Source organism: Durio zibethinus, chromosome 13 (genome assembly GCF_047325235.1).
Source record: "Durio zibethinus cultivar Kanyao isolate XHJ-2024 chromosome 13, ASM4732523v1, whole genome shotgun sequence".
NCBI lineage: Eukaryota > Viridiplantae > Streptophyta > Magnoliopsida > Malvales > Malvaceae > Durio > Durio zibethinus.
In genome coordinates this window covers 11,144,698-11,161,669 of record NC_143174.1, presented here as the reverse complement: position 1 = coordinate 11,161,669, position 16,972 = coordinate 11,144,698, and the positions used below count along the sequence as shown (strand labels likewise).

Genomic DNA, 16,972 nt, shown 5'->3' with positions numbered 1-16,972 from the left:
GCCTCAAACGTTAAATTCTCCATAAAACTTGTAGTCTCGTATAGTGGTATCTTAAATCTAAATCAATCCTCCTCTTGGCTACATTATCTAGGCTCAATGTATCTATCTAAACCCCAAAACTTTTGACTTCATTTCTACCATGCATCCATACCATTACCAATTGCCCATCCAATGACAATCATACCCATGACTATGCCTACTTATTATTTCACATTTTTCAATTAGATTTATATTAGAACTAATGCATTTTACTTTGCACTGCAAATATATCAACACTAATTCATAAATACATCTTTCTTAAATTTCTTAATGTCTAAACACAACACAACACTACAAAACACATATTGCCTAAATTATGTTATGTAAATTTTTTTAAGCCATTGCCCCAAATTACATTAATTTATATATATATATATATATTACTAGTATAATTCTTTTTTAGTAGAAAAGGCTATGATTTCGTAAGATTTGTATCCATATCTTCATCAACCTAACCATTTACCATTTAAGCTAAGTCCATGATATATATTTATGAAAAATTGCTCAATATCTTAGTATTTTTACAGTTATTTGCATATATATGAATAGTATATCCAATTTATTAACTATAAAATGTTTAGGAAATTTTTAAGCATAAAAAAATTCTTGGAGATTAAGTTGCTTTAATGAAATTGGAAAATTTAGGTTGTAAACTTTTTTAATTTCCATGTATTAGAGATCAAAAGGGAAAAAAAAAACTTAAAAGGGATGTAAATCCATAAACAGAAAAGAGAGGAAGGGGTTGAAAGTTGATATGATATGCTATGATATAATAGATGGGATAGGACACATAAGATGATCCATGATAACTTAATTAGTGGATGTCATGGCGATGTGGCCTATAGCACCATATAACTGATTTTAATTAAATTAAAAATATTATATTAGTAGGTGGCGAGTGGGAAGCCATTGTTGAGGCCCAGTTGGATTTGGATGGCAGCTATAAAGAGCGTGGAAGAGCACCTCGTCTCCTCTCATTTTCTTCTTCTTGGTCTTTGGAAAGAATACGGAAACTCAGAATCAGAAAGAGAGAGAGGAGAGAGACACAGATACAACACACAACATTCTTAAACTCAAAACCAAGTCTTTGTCTCTCTGTTTCTCTCCTGACGTTGCCTGCCCTGCCGCCGACCTCCTCGCATTCCATTTCAGACCGACGCAACGCAACTTTCTCTCTTTCGTATCTTTCTATATAGCTTTCTCAGATCTTCTTGTAAGTCTTCTCCTCTTTTGCTTCTTCAATGTCAAAATTTAAGAACCCAATCCAACTTTTTTTCTTCCTCTCACAATTCTGAATGTGTTCCTGCGTACGTTCTTTCATTATACATACATATATATATATATATATATATATATATTTACGAAACAACAACAACAATGCTACAACTTACATTTATCAGCCATTCACAGGGAAATAACAGCTTTTACTCAATTGAAACCAACGACTTACATCTTTTCTCTTCCTGCAAATGTTACATGACTCTTGAGTCATGAATCATGATGCGGACAGCTGGGGTTTGTTGCTGTAATTGCAGCTTGGCTGCGTTTGTTGGGTCTGTTTGGTTTTGGATGAGTATGACAATGACGGCAGAGATTTAGAAAATCATTTCCAACCAACATTTGATCTCTTGGCTATTAAATTGAGCTGTCTAAACACATTGCCTTGCCACAACTTCTACAATAACCATTTCATAAGAAAGAGTCGTTGTCATATTTTGTCATGTTGTGATCCTTTTTCTTTTTTTCATCTCATTGCATATGATGAAGAATTAACATTATCAACTTCATTTCTCAGGTGTTTTAAAACTATGGTTTTCTGGGTTTTTGGTTATGGTTCACTGGTCTGGAACCCAGGGTTTGAGTACGATGAGAAAGTCAGAGGCTTCATAAAGGATTACCGGCGTGTTTTTGAGTTATAGTGTAAGTTACCCTGCTTTTAAGTTTCCATCATGTCATTTTTCCTATTGGAATAGGTGGATGCAAAAAACAGTCTTTTTGTGCATAATTTTCTTAACAAAAATGTTACTCTGTACAGTTTCACATCTACTCCAGTCAAAGTTTCAAACAAGTATTACCTGGGCCCTGCTCCATTGGAGGAAATGGCTAGGTAATATTGATCCTTCCATTGTTACCATTTTAAACTTTTGATGAAAGATTTTGCTTTGAGCTTTATGCTACATATGGTTGTTACCTTTTCAGGCAAATTGCAACTGCTGTTGGACCCTGTGGAAACAATAGGGATTATCTTGTCCTGCTAGAGAAGGCCATGTTTGATATAGGTGAGTCATTTTGTCATTTTTCTTTTTCTGCTTCATACTGACCATGAATGTATATATGCCCGCATAAGAACAATATATGCTGAATGATTAAACGAAAACTATGGGATTTATGTGAACAGGTCATGAGGATGACATGGTTATAGAGCTGGCAAATGAAGTAAGGAAGGTGCTTGGAACATTGGGGAAAGGAATTTCCAAAGAGAAGAAGTTGGTTAGGTCCCCTCACATACTACTTAAAATCCCAGATTCACATTCCATCAATTCAATTGCGGCTGCTTCCTGAAGCTGTTGCAATGGATTCCTAGCTTTTCCATGAACTCTCAACAATAAAAGGTCAGTAACTGGAAGGGCAAACCTCTAACCCAATTATTACTCTTGCTTAATCTAGTAGAAACAGTTTTTACCAATATTTTTGGTCATTTATCCGGCTATTTTTAAATGTGGTTTATTTCAGTTTCTAACCAAGAAAAGAATGTTTTTTTTTTCTATGTTTAGATGCGTTTTGACCTTTTAGGAGGCGCATGCTTTTTTTTTTTTTTTTTTAATTTATTTGAGGCACAAATAGATGTTTATGTTGCCAGTGATACTGATACAGAGATGAATTGAAAAGAAAAATGTTTCAAGGACAGCTAACAAGAGCCACATGCTTTATGCAGTATGTATGGGTTGAAAATAATGTTGGAAGCAAATTATGTATTTTATTTATTTGTATGTTGGATTCGGCAATATGTGTGAGGGTTGAGCTTTGATTCAACTTGATGATGATGATGATGATGGAAGTGAATTGAAACTTTTCTCATCAAAACCATTGGACCAATTTTATTTCAGGGTCCTCCTTAATTTCGAAGTTCCTCTCCATCTTCTCATGCTCATTATCCTTTAAAATCCCTTCTTGAACTTCAACTGCCATTGGGTCAAAACTTTTTAAAATCTTCTTTCCAAACCGAAGCAATTCTTCATCTCCCATTGCTGATTCCTTTTCAGAGTATTCCTCCTCGGGCTTTTTCATAAAACTTGGCAAGTTAATCGCCACATGCTTATCCATCAAATGATCCTCATTCACATAAAAGGAAGTCCTTCACCGTAGGAATACATAGCTTTGCACTCCTTGCCTTGTTTCTAGGGTTGATTTAGTATGTTAGTATAGACACTTAACTTTATCCGAGATATTTTACTTTTTTAATTTAAGTTCTTAATTTTATCTGAGATATTTTATCTTTTTAATCTAAGTTTGTTTTTTTATTTGGGATCATTATTTTTAGAGTCAATTACATGATATACTTTTAAATACTTCAATATGAGACTCAATATGGATCTCATCAATGAATTTCGATGTGTAAACCCGAATGAATGTCAAAATGACTTAATAAAAGGTTAGATAAAAGAATTTTTTTAAAAAGTCCATTAATGATCCGTTATTGAAAAATAAAAATAAAAAACATATAAAAGATAAAAATTCAAAATACATATAAATAAAATATTAAAATATATATAAATAAAAATAAAAATAAATAAAAAGCTTTGACCAAAATGAAATTATAAAAGTCCATGAAACATGGCTCACTTAAAAGCTCAAGATGTCCATCAAACATGGCCTAAATTGAAAATGGCCCATCTAAAGATAATCTTACATGAAAGAGTCCACTTGGTTTAAAAACCTGCATGCATCCGAAAAAAAAAAAAACTGTGCAAAAATAAACTGCAAGTTGCATGAAAAACCACATGGTTTCGTGGTTGGCCATGGGAAGAAGTAGAAGTGGTGGGCTTTTAAAGGAAAACGGTTTTCAGCGACGGAAAAAGGAGAGAAAAGAGAGGCAAGCAAGAGCGGAAGAAAGGTAGCAGAAAACTCATAAAAAAAAAAAGAAAACAGAAAACCAAAGAGAAGTAGGGAGCTTTTCGTGCAAAGAGGGATGCGCTAGTAGCAGGAAAAAGGGTAGTAGCAGGGCATAAAAAAAAGAAGTATACCAGCAGCAAAAAAAAAAAAAAAAAAAGAAAGCAGAAAAGAGGAACAACAAAACAAAAAGAGCGGAAAGGCAGCGTTCAGCGAAAGAAAGACGAAAGAAGAGGGGCATTCGTAAAACTGGTACCAGGCGTGGTGAAATAGAAAGAGAGAAAGGCAAGAGCAGAACCAGAAAAAAGAAGGCATTTCAGGCAAACAGAAAAACTGGGAACGGGAGAAAAACAGAAAAACAAAAGCAGCAAAACAGACAAAACGGAAGTAGAAGAAAAGACGTACATGAGGAACAAAAAAAACTGGGCATCAACGAACCAGAAAAAAAAAAAAAAGAAGCACTCGACAGCAAAGAAAGACAGTAGCGAAAGAGGAAAAACAGACGTGAAAACCAGTAAAAAACTTAAGAAGGCCACACGAAAAAAGAAGCAGAAACTGAAAAACCAAACGGGTTGGAAACTGTTTTATGTTATGTGGTTTGAAACTTCATCTTTGGTTGTGTGTGCTGTTTTTGGTAATTTATTTGCAGAAGCTTAAAGCTTCACTCAGTCATTCTTCCTTTTCCTGGTCTGTATGAAGAAATTTGGAGTCCCATCGTTTTTGCACCATTGTTTTATTCGCTAGTTCCAGATTTTGTTCTTTTAAAAACAAATATAACAACTGTACTTTTTCCTTTGCTCACTTGTTTCTTTTATGTGAAGTCTGTTCATAAAGGTTTAAAGCCTTATCATTTTCATGCCTTTGCTCCATTTTTCTGCATATGATTTGTTGAAGGCCAAAGCTTCAACATTTCATGGCTTTCAGTTCCTGTTCCTGTATGAAGTATGCACGCAGGAGCATAGGGCTCCATCATCTTTAGGGTCTTCTGTTTGTTCGGTCTAGCATGAATACAGATGCATGACCTCTTTACATGACGGTTGCATATGGGTGGGGAAAAGCTAAAATATTCATTGATATTTATATGGAGGCCGATTAGGGGGGGAGAAGTGGAGTTTTTTTATTTATTTGTTTATTTATTTCTTGGCATGAATTTGTTACATAGGTTTGATTAGCGTTTTAGAAAAAAAAATAGAAAAATAGAAAAATGTAACATAATAATAAATAAAAATAATAATATAAAGAAGATTTAAATATAATTAAATGTTTTGTAAAGACCTTCCTAAATGTTGAAGGGAATTCAAAATTGTGTTTAAAAAAATTTAATTTCGCCTAAATGTTGTGAATTAAACAAAATAAATAATAAATAAAAATAAAATAAATAAAAACTTAAGTTATATGAATGTTTAACTATCTTTTTGCATTATTATCATTATCAGTCTATTATTATAATCATGCTTGTTCTTGTTTGTGTTTGATTTTAATTGTTTAATAACTTCGCATATGTTTTAGCCTTTTAATTGGCATACTTATGTTATCTTTGATTACATTGATGCATTTTAATTGTTATTCGCATTTTTAAAATCTCTTAAAATATAAGAAAAAAAGAAAGAAAGGAAAAGATGTTAAAAACCCTGCTTAGATGTTGGAAGAGATTCAAAATCGTGTTTAAGAAAATTTAATTCTACTTAGATGTTAAAGAATTATTAAATAATAAAAATAAATAACAAAAGATTAATAATAATAATAATAATAAAAGGAAAATATATAAAAATATGAAAGTTCATTTTTTAGAGAAATTGAAAAAAATGAGCTTGCTTCGAAAGTTTGCTTAGATGTTGAGATTTTTAGAGATGTTCATAAATCCCTAAAATGAAACCTTAAAATAAAATACTAAAATGAAACCCTAGGTAAAATTGTGAAACCTTAAACCCTTTTGTGAATCCCTAAACCCTAAGAAAAACTTCAAAACCTTAATTCAAACCCTAAATAAAAACCTAAACTCTAAGACCACAAAGCCCCAAAACAATCCTAAATTTTTAAGGATTTGTATAAAAACTTTTTATGAAATAATTTATTCCTGAATACCTCATAAATGATAGGGTATTTAGAAAAATTTTATTTTATTAAAAATTTTCATATAATTTCACAATCTAATAATAATAAAATTAAATAAAAAATAAAATATTAAAAATGTGATCTAAAATATAAATAGTCACACCCAAACTCTGCTTAGAGGTTACAGAGTCTAGGTGGCCCTTTATATTTAAGGACTCGATTTCTAAATTCGCATCATTACATAAGACAAACATTTGTATTTATCTATTTTTAAATTATTATTGGCACTCATCATGCATACATACATATTTTAGTTATTGCTATTTATGATTAATTGCATTATTCATTTTTACTACATAAAAGTTTATTTAGAAAATTGATTTCAAATAAGATTAAAATTAAAATAATATTATGAGAAAGATAATTTTTGATACTCTGCCTAGATGTTGGAGAGTTACCAATAATTATCATTTGCCAAAAATATTATTTTTATTTTTAAAGGAATTCTTTGGTAGATCTCAGACAAAATGATTATCTTTGGATTCTGCTTAATGTTAGAGAATTATAAGATATTTCTTTAATCTAAAAATTTTCATAATATTCCTAGATAAAGATTTTAATTGATTTTCTTTCTTAAAAAAAAGAATTATTATTAAATCTTAAATAAAAACATTTTTACTTAAAACCAAAGATAATGCATAATTAATTGGTGTCGATTTAAAGAAGCACTATGGGGATGCTAATCCTTTCTTACAAATAACTGACTCCCAAACCCAATTCTACTTTCGTAGACCAAAATTATGTTTTTAATAAACTTTAAATGCATCTTATTGTTTTATTAAACAGATAAAATTTTTTTGGTGGCCAATCACACACTTAAAAAGATTGATGATGACTCTCCATGTTTTCATGAATTTAAATGTTTGCATCTTATGATTAAGTCTTCAGACTGATACTTTATAACAATTTAGTGACTTCACTAAGGACACTTTGAGAGTTAGGCCAAAAAAAAATCATGCATTATCAAAAATTTTGGAATTAATTGGTTTTATTTGATATTTAATTTAATTTCTTTTCATTTTAATTTTTCAAAAAAATATAATAAATAAATTGCATGTTAGTTATTATCTTGTTTTGATTTATTTTATTTGTAAGTTATTTATTTTGTTTTGATTAATATATTGTTTTGCATATTCACTTACATGCATAAGCTCTAAACCCAAGCTTCGTCCTTATAAGAAGGAAGTGAAGTAGTTATGTTCTCATGAGGTGATAACCTCCATATTATCTAGTGAAATACTTTCACTCGGATCGAACACTTTCTGTTAGTGTGCATTATTAGTCAGTAATGGACAATGATTTAAAGTTTGATTTAGATGAATAAATCCATATTCAGCATATTGTAAGCCATAAGAAACCCGCCTAAGGTAGAGCCATGCTGCCTTTAAAAAATCACCAAAAGTTAGAACACTGTATATATTATGTTATATTATTTTATTGTATTGTATGGTTGCTATGTTCAATATATTATTTATTTGTTTTGGTTTATTGATTCATTTTGTTTGTATAGTTTTTAATTTTGTTGCATACATCATATAAGGATTATATTTTAAGATGGAGTATTTATTTTAAGTCAATCATTAACAAAAAGCCTTCATAAAACTATTAGTAGTAATAGCCTATTTTAAGACTTATTTGGAAGTCAAAAGCTAGTTAAAAGCACCTGAGAAAAAAAAACTGCTTAGGTGTTGGTCATATCTCTACACTTTCACAATTGGTTCATGTAGATTTGAGTTAGAGTGACATAGTTCAGTTAGAAGCCATATGGCAACAGTAGGGTGTAACGAGTAAAGAGTCTTTCTCAAAAAAGTATGAGGATGTGGCACTGCTCATGTCGGTAAAGATTGATAAGCCATTAATCAGGACTGCAATCTAGTTTTAGGGTTCATCTTATTAGTGCTTCGTGTTCAATCAAGAAAACTTAACCCCCGTAATTGAAGAGTACTCGTCCCTACTTCAGGTAAAATCACCAATAAAGACAAGATTTACTAGAAGAAGTAAAAGGCTACATAATATAAAAAGAAATTATCAAAGATCATGTAAGTACAGATCGAAGAAATAGACAAACAAGCACAAAAAGGAAAAAAAAATAGGGTCAAGACAATTCTAGCAACACTTATGTTAGAGTATATAAAGAGATACCTTCATGATGATTGTAAATTAGATTTGTTTGCTTTTACTGTGTATGGGTTGATAATATTCACCAAGGTATTATGATACATAAAGATATCAGTAGTAGACTTTTTGAACAATTGGATAAGGGCATTAATCCTTCATCAACCATCTTGGATGAGAACATTAGATTGTTAAATTTTTATCGAAGAAAAGGTGAAAATTGATTCATATAATGTGCTCAATTGCTTTATGTTTAGATAAGAAGTCACTTTTAGAAAGAATAAAAGATATTATCTCAACCTTTTGCCATTCATTTTGTTTCAATAAAAGAGTTTGTTACAAAGGAATAACGGAGGGATTAGATGAAAAGATAATAGATGGCATTCTTTCTGAAGCTCACTAGTGAGGATATAACATAAAGAGCACCATGGATGCTTTCCATAGCCATTTTATACAATTGTGGAGACAAGTCATGGGTACCATTACTAGGAATATGAGGAGGTAGTGAGCTATACATCTCTCATGGTTTAGAAGCAATATGATTCTCGTCAATTTATTCTTATGACTCATGGACTTAGTTCGCTCAAGTTTGATTATAAGGCACTTGGTTATATGAAAATGGTTTGAAAAGTCATTAAGACATGGAAGCAAACTAATCAAATGAACCTAACCAAATATGCAAATAACTTCATAAAATGGTACTTTGTATAGAGAATGAAAAGAGTCAAAGAAGTTAGGCCTTTACCAGTAGATGTTTTAGATCAATTGCCCATTTTCATATCAAAGCCAATATTTTTAGCTTTTCAGATCACCCCACTAGAGTTTGAGATTTAGAGAAGAAAGATGAAGAAAGAGAAGACGACAGTGATAGATCAGGTCAACCAGTTTAGATATGATTTGATGGTCAAAGATGATGCATTACAGAAGATGACTTTTAAAGGGGATTTGTAGGATCTTCACCAAAAAAATAAAATATTAAGGATGGACATTGGGCTTTTAAAGGGATCTAAAAGGAAAATGAAAAAATTTAGAAAAGTGGTGGAGTATTAGAAGAATAAAGCTTGAGAAAATAAGAAAACGATCTCTACATTCACTAAAGAGCAATATGCATGTAAAGATAAGTTTTCTAAAGTCTTTGTAAAGGCAGTCAAATGCCATAAGGAAAATAAAAACTAAGGGCTAGATTAAAGGAAGTGCAAAGTAGAAATTTTGATTTACAAAAAGAGAAAAAGGCTATGAAATATAAGCCAATAAGCTTGGAAATCTAGCTAGTCAAGAATCAGAACCACATAGATAAGATTTTGATCAAATGACAAAAAAGAGAGGATGAATGGACCTATATCTACAATATAAAAGTGAAGGCTCAGGAAATATGGAGAGTAAAAAGCCTAGGAAAGTAGCAATATATAGAGCACTTGATCTTTTAGATCTACAGGCTATGCAAAAAGCCAATGAAATAGTGGAAAGAGTTAAATAACTTGAACAAGAGATCATACCAACTCAGGATTACAGTCAATGGTTAAGTTTTTTATGTGATGTTAAGGAGCAATATGCTTAAGTTAAGTATTTTTATGGTCTTAATGTATGAATGATTGATTGACGTACAAGGATTTTCTATAGTTAATGAATGTTTCTTTGGCTTAGATTGATCCAAAGCAATACCTCATTTGCATTACATTATATTCATTGCATACACATAAATTAATAAAAGTAAAATAATAATAATAATAATAATAATAATAATAATAATAATAATAATGATATTATATTGTGCATTCCAATTCATGATTAATAAGAGAGGTTCAAGGATAACAAAACTAAGGAAATGAAGTCAAGCAATTGCACGTAAGTATAATACCCAATTCTTGAACCATGAAAATAGAGAATATAGCTAGGTTTGAAAGGGTCGACAAGGTACAAGAGGAGATAAGGGAGAGGGTGATGGAAATACAGTTGAACATTGAACGACATATGTTTGATTTAAGATAATTGCTAGCTAGCTTGCTAAAAGGCAAAGGAGTCACTGGCATACCAGGCCTAAGAGATGGAGTTAGTATAGGGGAATCAATATATCCTTCGAGGTTCACCTTACTTCGAGTTTTAAGCTTCCCAGGGAATCCATTTTCAGTCACCAACCATACAACCTTAGACTTATGCTGGTCCGTCTGCTAGTCAACCCCATATTGATAGCATTAAAATTGATGGTCAAGTTGCAAAAGTTGAAGTACCAAGTGAGGAACTTTTTTTTTTTGTAAGATTGAATGTCATCTCAAGAGCATTATTGGGATATGAATTTTTGGTTTGGGTTTAAGTGTGTGCATTGAATTAATGGGTATTGTACATCATAGTGTTTTATGGATTTGTGTTATCGTTTGAGGTTTTTTTTATTTTTTTTAAGTTTTGGACTTATAAGTTTTCATTGAAAGAAAAATAATAAAAGGGAAAAATTGTTAGATTTGAATACAATTCGTGATAGCTAAGTCCCAAGGTTATAAAAAGAGAAATACCTTAACAAAGACCAAAAAAGATTAAAAAAATAAAAGGGGAAAAATAAAAGTTTTAAGTCGAATGAATTGGCGATCACTATTTAGAATTACCTAAACACCATTTTTTAAATCATTCAATTGATTCCATTAATCAGTCATGATAATTCAAAAGCCATAAATTTGACTTCGTGAACATTACCCTTACCTGATAATATTATAATATCAATGGGTGATAATCTTTTCCTAGACAATAAACAATGAAATATCCAAATTAAAGAAAATATGGTTCCTAAAAGATCAAGCAAACATGACATATTTTTAAGAATTTAGATGTGGTAATTTGATGCGTTAATGTTATATTGTAACTCTAAAAGTTTTCAAAATCAAAGCTACCCTAGGTCATGTAAAATAACCTCAAACTCACCAATATTTCAGCTATTTACCCTAAAATTGGCTTAACTCGTAAATGTTGAAGGCATATTAATAAAAAAAAAAAGACCTTATTATCCTTAAAACAAGTTGAGCTATGATCAACCCATTCATTCTCTTTTTAGTAGAGTGACATGAACCATTTGACACCTTAAACGGGATCATTCTAAATGATCCTTTTTCTCGATCATTCCAAATGACTTTTTTTTACAATATCTTTTAATTAAGGTTGGCTTGTTAAAATAAGGCATTTTTCATGAATCACACTACTGGCAAAATGGATTAATGTATTAGTTATGGGGGGCATGTCGAAAAAAAAAAGGAAAAGGAAAAAGAGAAAAAAAAATAAAAGAAAAATGGTTATGACATCATACACTTGAGAAATTTAAATAAATCCAAATAAAGACCTGACAAATTCAAATATTTTATTAAAAAAAGAAAAAAAAAAGAAAACTTTTGAAATGAAAACCTTTTTTCAGGTTCTTTGTCCAAAAGGAAATTGTTTTTCAGTTTAAGTGATTATACTTGAAATGACAAATGGTCGCCTTTCATCATCTCTTCATGAATGTAAAAATTTATCATTTGCTATCCCTTTGAGCCTAATAAAATTCTTTAAAAAATGAACCTTAGCTACGAATCACCCTCTACACTGAGGGGTAAAAAGGATGCATTTAGGGGTTAAAAATAGTGATGTTCAAAAAGGAGTCTCGTATATTGAAGCCAAAGGCCTAATATAAAAGTTTTCAAAAAGTTTTGAATCCCTTCAAAAGAAAGGAAAAAAAGAAGTGAAAGAATGAAAAACAAAAAGTAAAAAAAATAAGAAAATGAAAAAATGAAAAAATGAAAAAAAAAAGAGAAAAGAAAAAAATGATATGAACGGGTGGAAAGCACAAGAAAAAAAAAAGGGGTTTGCATGAGTTGAGTAAGCATCTCCACAAGGTAGATTTCTTTTCTTAGGACGGATTGTAAGTTTGTTAGTTTGGGTGAAAGTTTGATGTTTGGTTGGTGTTTTGGTGGTTGGGCTAGTTTTGGTTTCAAGAAAAGTTTAGGTAGTTCCTTCATTCTGGGTTATAGGTTTTACTATAAGGATTGTAAGCAAGTTTGGTTTATTTTACAATTTCTACACTAAATTGGTGCCTATCTGAAGAGTGTGGTCCTGCACAAATATCACAGGTCATGAATAGGCTTTGGATGGCTTGGACATGGGCGATTAGGGATTTGGGAAGGCATCAATTTTTTTTATAAAGTTAGCTAATAAGGATGTAATAGAGGTAAGTGTGTCAAGCTCATATTCTCCAGTAGCTTTCTTGTGCACCTTCCTCACGATTTCCCATTGATAGTTATTTGCAACTATCTTTTTAATTAATTCGTAAGCTTCCTTTATTAACTTACCCATTATGGCTCCTCTAGAGGTTGAATCTAAAGTTATTCTCATTGGTGGTGATCTAAAGTTATTCTCATTGGTGGTGTTCGCCCATTGTAAAAAATTTAAATTTAAAGCTATTGTAGGAGACCATGGTGTGGACATTTGCATAATAATTCCTTATACCTCTCTCACGCAACATATAATGTTTCACCATCAAATTGTTGGAAGACGGTGATTTCGTTCCTTATTTTTACTGTTTTGGTTGGTGGAAAGAATTTAGTGAGGAATTTTTAGACCAGATCGTCCCATGTGGTGATGGAGCCAATGGTAATGAAGATAGTCAACTTTTCACTTTATCATTTAGAGAAAATGAAAATAGTCTTAGGTTCCATTTGTTTAGTGAAAAATGACTTTTGAAAAATTATTTCTATATTTTTAGGTATTTTTTTGGTAAAAACTAACTGGTCAACAAAAAATAACTTATTGATCAACGAAAAAAAAAGGTAATTTTTTTGAAAATTGTCTTACGGATTTGAAAAAAGAAAGATATTTTTTAGAAAATACTATTTATAAGTAGAACTATTTATCAATTTTTTTGAACATAAAATTACCTATAAATAATATTAAATTAATAAATAAATAAAAAATTTTATTAATAAATAATATATTAATATATTATTAATAAATATATACTATTAATTAATTAATAAATAATATTATATTAATAAATATTATACTAATTAATATTATAATAATGTATTAATAAATAATATACTAATATATATATTATAGTATATTATTTATTAATAAATATAATATTATGAATAAATAATATATTAATATATTAATAAATAATATAAAGAATAATAAATAGTTTTATTTTAACTACTTTTTATATTAACATAATATTTTAATATTAAATATTATTTTTAAAATATAATTATTTTTAAATATTAATAATTTTAATAATAAATAATTTCATTACACTTTAATAATAAAAATTTTTTAATATTTTAATAGTTATATTAATATTATTTGAAAAAAGAAAACAGATTTTTCGAAAAGCACCCAAACAATAGAAAATATTTTTCATTAGTTTATCCAAATAATAGAAAATCTCTTTCAATTCAAAAATTATAAACATTTTTTAGAAATTATTTTTCGAAAAACCACTTTTTGTGAAACAAATGAAGTCTTAGTCGAGTAGCATTGTTATAAACTCTATTATATTTAAACATATCACAAAGCTTTAAAAAGTTAGATTTGGATCATCATTCGACAATCTTCCAAACTGAATAGAAATATAGACCATTTGGATTATTAAAGGCTTAATCTTGAAATTGTTAACTTGAATCACTGACCTTCTAATAAATGGTTGGAATCTTTTAGGTTGGGAACGACATAGTCTCTCAGAGTTCTATGACCTTCATTTGCTGTATTCGCCATTGGAATTAGATTGGTTGTTTGCTCTCGCCTTAATCACCTAAAAGTTTTTTCAATCTCTTTGTCGAGTGGAGCTAAATTAACACTTTGAGATTTGCACATGCGAATAAAGAAAATATCAAAATAGATTTAAACAAGTAAAAGCAAAATGTGTTTAAATTACAAAGCAGTAAAGATTATTATTGATATTGATCTTCTTGCATTGATATAATCCCCAACAACGGCACCAAAAACTTGATTGTTGCTTTATATATAGCCTATAAGTGCCTACATCACATCAAGTAATAAAATGAATAAGTTAAGTATCATTCCCAAGATGATTATGAATTGTGTATTAGGTGCGAAATCAAGTACCAAAGGTGATGTTTTACTAGCCTTATATTTAAACAAAATGGAAATAATGGATGATTTAAAGCAAAGTAAAACAATAAAAACAAAGGAATTGTAAAATAGAATTTGTGTATACGCCAAGAACTAACTAACCAATTACCACTTAGTAGTTTTAAGAAATGGCCAAATAAAAAAAAGATCTAAAGTAAACAAAAGCTTTGGAAGGAGTGTAAAAGGTGGCTGATTGCAATAAAGCATAAAAGGAAAGAATGAAAACAAGATTTATAAATCGAAAAAAATATATAGATTGCTTGTGAAATAGATCTTTAATAAGAATGTAAATAAAACTTGTATTAAAATAATGCTATTGAGAACACAAGATTATTATGCTATGGGTAGTCTATCACCTTAGCCAAAGTAAAGAAAACTATAAAAAAAACTTTAAAAAAAGCAAAAATACAACAAAAAGAGGGAGAAGATATGTGTGATTCAATGTTTTACAAGTGAAGAGATCCAACCTATTTATAGGCATAGGTTCAGCCAAAAGAAGATAGAGTTATGAAGTCTTACTTTAATTATAACTCTTAAAAGATTAAATGTTATATTGATTTTAGAAGTGGTTTGATCAAATATGGAGTCTTCAAGGATGAATGTGTTGATCGAATAGTCTTCTTGTATTGCTTTCTAATGCACAAGTGTTATACCATGTCATTTTCTTGTAATCTTAAATGAGAATTTTGGCTAAGGTTGAATATCCAAGACTATCTTCTTGATGTGGTTGGGTTAAGTTCAAACTCTTGAGATAAAATTTTCAAAAGTCCTTTTTGAATAAAAACTCTAGCCTTTATCTCTTTAAAAGTGTCCATCTTGCATTTGAACTCTTTCAAATTAATTAAAGAGTCCTTCTATAATAATAACTCTTCAATAGCCGAATGGATGTAGGAATCTTTGTTCTAGTTCGATTAGGCTAAACTCTCCATCATGGTCAAATGTCACTTGGATTTGCGCTTTGGCAAAATCTTTATGGAATTTTGCATGGCATTGTATGGCTTTCATGTTCCACATGTATCAAATCCTAAAAATAAAAAATTCACAATTAAAAGTACTAAATTCAAGCAAATTTTCAAAATTTTGAACTAAAATGAACTTGTAAAACTTGATAAATTTAACAGCTATCATTTTCACCTCCCTTTACCTTACCAACAAATTGTTATTATTATTATTATTATTATTATTATTTGGTAGATTTGATTTAATTATTTGGCATTAAATAAATAATTACTAACAAATTACTAGTAGTAATTATTTAAATGAAAAATGAAGGTTGGAATATTGGTTTGAGTTTGTTCCAATTCTTTATTTTTTATCAATTCCATTATTTGATGTAAATGAGACAATTCTCTAATATGACAATAGTATGATAAGGTAGGTAATTCCATATTAGAATTCGCTTCAAAATTTGGAATTACTAATATATAGTTTAAGTAACCCACATACTTATCAAATCTAGGTATATAAGAAATATTATTTCTCTTACATTTTACTCTAACATGAAAAAAAGAAATGGTAAAATACAATTTTTTCCATTTTTTTAAATATTAAAAATTGAGAAGTAGTACTACTCTTACTACTATCTTTTAAGAGAAAAAGTTTTAGCAGCATTTCTAATTATCTATTTGTTAGATAAGAAGCTATTACCACATCTTAATTTATGTTTATATATATATATATATATATATTGTAGGCACCTTATTTTATCCAAAATTTTTTTCAATATCAAAACGAGTCTTAAGATCTAAAAATTAAGAGCTTAAAAATTTATTTATGTTAATTTTAGTTTAATTTTGGTTTAATTTTTTATTATTTTTATTTTTTTAGTCAAGAGTCAACCAATCAAAGGTAAAAAAAAAGTCAAAAAATGAAAAAATGTGGGATTATTTTTGCAAAAGCAAATCTGTAGATTTATTTCTTAGATTTGGTAGAAAGTTGGAAATTCAATGATTAATCACTTATGGAAATACTTGTGCATCAAAGTTGTTTAATAAAGTAAAGATCACAGAGAAAAATCTAAAAAAAAAAATTTCTTGACAGATTCGATGGAATTAAAGGTTTTCCAAATTGAAAAAGATTTAATCCTTATAAATATAATCATAGTCTGCAATTCACAAGCATCAAGTAGTACAAAAAACAAGAAACAATTAGCAATTAGCAATCTCAATAGCTAAAAGCATACAATTTTTTTTGGATTTTACTTTTGAGTTCTGGATTCTTAGGTTCAAAATTTGGAGTTATTCTAAATTTTTGAGATTTTAAGCTTTTTGTTGTTTTTTGTTTGATTTATTAGTGTTTCTGTGATTGTTTCATTTTTTTGTTTTTGAGAATTCTGGGTTTCTTTGAATCTTTTTGGTTTTTTAATTTTTAGGTTTCTAGATATTTCTTTGAATTTTTCAATGAGGTTTTGAATTTTTTGGCAAAGTTCATGGTGGCCAGAGGAATTTGTGGCAACTGTATTCTAGGTTTCTAGGGCAACTTTGGGTTT

General features: G+C 29.4%; 1 non-coding gene and 1 pseudogene across 2 annotated transcripts; both read left to right on the top strand.

The window, feature by feature from the left end:
• Nucleotides 1-819: 819 nt before the first annotated feature.
• LOC111303983 (gamma-glutamylcyclotransferase 2-2-like) lies at nucleotides 820-4,313 on the top strand (annotated as a pseudogene). Its single transcript, XR_016326820.1, has 5 exons — nucleotides 820-1,252; nucleotides 1,835-1,957; nucleotides 2,075-2,146; nucleotides 2,239-2,318; nucleotides 2,438-4,313. The product of XR_016326820.1 is annotated as a gamma-glutamylcyclotransferase 2-2-like (transcript).
• Nucleotides 4,314-12,804: 8,491 nt separating this feature from the next.
• On the top strand, nucleotides 12,805-12,911 carry LOC149515332 (small nucleolar RNA R71). Its single transcript, XR_016327163.1, has one exon. It is a non-coding gene; the product is annotated as a small nucleolar RNA R71 (small nucleolar RNA).
• The last annotated feature ends 4,061 nt before the right edge of the window (nucleotides 12,912-16,972 follow it).